The sequence below is a fragment of the Sinocyclocheilus anshuiensis genome, unplaced genomic scaffold (assembly GCF_001515605.1).
Source record: "Sinocyclocheilus anshuiensis isolate Anshui unplaced genomic scaffold, SAMN03320099.WGS_v1.1 scaffold3338, whole genome shotgun sequence".
NCBI lineage: Eukaryota > Metazoa > Chordata > Actinopteri > Cypriniformes > Cyprinidae > Sinocyclocheilus > Sinocyclocheilus anshuiensis.
In genome coordinates this window covers 3111-6874 of record NW_015536656.1, presented here as the reverse complement: position 1 = coordinate 6874, position 3764 = coordinate 3111, and the positions used below count along the sequence as shown (strand labels likewise).

General features: G+C 35.9%; 1 pseudogene; it reads right to left on the bottom strand.

Annotated features, from left to right (window-relative positions):
- Positions 1 to 1229: 1229 nt before the first annotated feature.
- On the bottom strand, positions 1230 to 3103 carry LOC107654385 (galactose-specific lectin nattectin-like; annotated as a pseudogene).
- Between the last annotated feature and the right edge of the window lie 661 nt (positions 3104 to 3764).

Here is a 3764-nt window from a genome sequence, read left to right as displayed (position 1 = left end):
TGCTTTCTGAATTATTTTTTTCTTTACTAGGATCTTTTCTTTAATTTTAAGAGGAAACACCCACATTTCTACGAATTTTCTTAAAATTGTGTTACTAGCAACTCTTAGCACTAAGATTTTTCATGAATATGGGACCTGGTCTGTGTTCTCCTAAATATTTATAAACTCTTAAAAATAAAGGTTCTTTATTGGCATCAATGGTTCTATGAAGAACCTTGAACATCCATGGAAATGCAGAAAAGGTTCTTTGTATTCGAAAAAGTTTCTTTACATTTTTATGTTCTTCAAAATTTCACGCAAGAGTCCGGAAATTCAGTCAGCGAACGCGCGCGCACTCAACATAACTGATGTGTTTGAACGATGACTCATCTGAACGCTTCTGATTGGCCATTGCATTCCTAAGCTCAATAGAATTGTGTGTGATTGGTTAAAATAAGCAACACTTTAAAAACGCCTAACATGAAATACGGTACAATATGATCAGATCTTAATTTAATGCCACAATCGACACTGTCTATTCATTTTCACTTTGTTAGCAACAGACGTAATATATTTAATTTGTTTGTACAGGGGCATTTTTGTCCAATTTAGTGCCATTTTTGCCACAAGTCCCTGTGGCCAGGAGAAGGCTAAGCCTTCCCCAGGCTTACACACGCTCCCCCTGCTTCTAGGCATCACTGCAAAAACACCCTTTTGGAACCTTGATTTTTATAAGTGTAGCATAACTGATGTGTTTGAACGATGACTCATCTGAACGCTTCTGATTGGCCATTGCATTCCTAAGCTCAACAGAATTGTGTGTGATTGGTTCAAATGCGCAACACTGTAAAAACGCCTAAAATGAAATACGGTGCAACATGAGCAGATCTTAATTTAATGCCGCAATCGACACTGTCTATTCATATTCACTTTGTTAGCAACAGACGCAATAGATTTAATTTATTTGTGCAGGGGCATTTTTGTCCAATTTAGTGCCATTTTTGCCACAAGTCCCTGTGGCCAGGAGAAGGCTAAGCCTTCCCCAGGCTTACACACGCTCCCCCTGCTTCTAGGCATCACTGCAAAAACACCCTTTTGGAACCTTGATTTTTATAAGTGTAGCCATTACAGATAAAAAATAAAAAAAAATTTATCAACTGCTAATTTTGATTGCAAACATTCTTTATTAGCATTTTTAAGCTATTTGAAGAATTGTTTTTTTATTTTATTTATTTTTATTGTAAGTTTTTTGTTGATGCAGAGAAAATCATTTTATTCAGAAAGTTTTATAGGACGATATATACCCAGATAAAACTACTCCATCTCCTCAGAGCCTGGTTTCAAGATGGCATTTAGTTTGAAGGCACATATGTAGTTTTTCTTGATATGACAAGAGTGGTAATTCCATTTGCCAATCTCTGAAAATGAGGGACAGTGAAATGAAGAGATTATTCTCCCTTCTGCAGTGTGTCTTACCAAATATTCCTCACAACATCACTGGAATAAATCATTTAGCAAAACATTTACTTAATTGAATGTGATTATCCTATAACCCATTAGTGTCTCTCTGTTCTTACCTTTCCAGTTCATCTCCACACATTCCTCTGTGCTAGTGTACATATGGTTGGGTTCACCACGTGTCCAGATTTGAAAATCCCAGTAGGATCCATCAAGCCAAAAAATTTTACCAGACTGAGAGAATGAGAAGGAGATTTTAAAGAAGAAAAAAAGAAAGACAAAATAAGTTGTTAGTGAGAAACTATAGTGCGTGCATGTCATAGAAAACCAGGAAATAACATCAAATCAGTCATTTCTCTTTGCTCTACCTGTTTGTAAACACCAGCACATTTCTGTCTTTTTTTACCTTAAAGAATTCAAAAGCTCCAAGTCAGATGCGCTGGTTACTTGGGTTGAATTTTTTCACAATGCAGAGCAAGTAATCATTATGCTTTTTATTATGCACCGACACCAGGTGTGCATCAGTGGCTTTGGTCCTACAGCTGAACTGGATATGAACAAGGAAGAACATTTAATGACTACACATTACATTGATTTTTTTCACATTGCATTGACAAAAAACCTACCTCGGCGTCAGTGAAGTTGAGAGGTTTGTTGAAGTATTTGACACAGACGCTGCCTACTTCGTACCAGTCAGGGAAGCCGTTCACATTACACGGTTTAGGCATAGAACACTGCGCAGTGACATTTGTATGGCCTGCAACAAACCCTAAATGACAGAATCACATATTTGAGCTCGAAGAATTTTATAAATATCATACGTGGGCAGTATTTCTTGCCTGTTTAAAAGATAAACTTTTAATTTATCACTCTGTTAATCTACTAATACTGTCAATGCATACTCAAAGCAGGTCATCTCAACAATACTTTATAAACCATATGCACAAACTGGTCACTTGCTTTTTGTTTAACAACACCTGGTTTACCTTTATTTAATATCAGGGGCTCATTAAGAAATGTGCGTGAAGTAATAGATAAAATTATGAAAATTCAACATAAATATATTTTAGTATGAATTAAAAATTACCTCTCTCCATTAAGAAGTTTCCACTCCCAAAAAGGAGAGTCATCAACAGAATGCCAATAGATCCTGATTTGACCTGTGAAAGAAGTGGAATATGATTATTAAGCACAAATTTTATATATATATATACAGTATATATATATAGGATACAAAGACTTGCCATTGCAGTTCATCAGCTTCTGTCTTTCCTCACAGTAATCTTGCATCTGTCTCACCTTATTTTATACCTTTCCATTTGATTTCACAACCCCTCCTCTTCTCTCAGTCTTACTGTCTTAAGTGTGAAGAACAGTTTTTTATTCATCACACTGGAAACCATTTTACACATCTAGTGACTGAAGCATTTCAACATAAATATATTTAATATAATTAAGAAAAAATAATAGATTTTTGTGTGAACCGTTAAAGTTTACACAGATCAACCTAGGCATTCAAATTTCAATTAATAAACAAATAAAGGAAAGAATGAGAAGAGAGACCGTGTCCTGGTGGATTGAAACATGATTACTTGTTTTATTATATGATCATGATATTAAAGGAATTCATTACCCGCTGCACTCTTCTCATTATAATCTGAGTCATTATGCAATTTTTAAGTAATGTTAAAGTTAAGTAAATTTAAGTAATGGTTCAAACCAAACAAGAAATAGATCTGCATCTTATTTCCTGTATTTCCATGACCCTTCTCTTGTATCTTTTCCCCTCCCTATCAGTATTGTGATTGGAAAACAGGTTAAAATTGCAACAAATTTTAATCTTTGGGATAAACCCCTTGAGATGCATCATCTCGTTTTCAAAGGGGTCCTATTACACAAGAATCCAAAAACATAACACAAAACTGTAATGTGGGGTTTGGGGTTTGTCATGTTCTCATGTCTTTTATTTTGTAGTTTGATTCCTGCTGTTAGTGTCATGCTTCCCTTGCCTCATTTCTCTTTGCCTTGTGTATGTGTCATGCTCTCATTTGTTATTGTCTAGTCATGTGATTCCCTTGTCTGTGTCACGTTCTGATTGGTTGTCCTAGTCATGTGTCTTGTTTCCCATTGGTTTGTTCATGTCATGTGACCCTCCTTGTCTGCTATAACTAGCCATCATATTGCCATTGTCTCTTGTCGTGTATTGATGTTGTAACCCGCTGTCGGTGAGTGTAGTCTGTTCATGCCACATCAAGTCTGTTCATGCCTCGTCAAGTCAAGTCTGTTCATGCCTCGTCAAGTCAAGTCTGTTCATGTCAAGTCTCGGA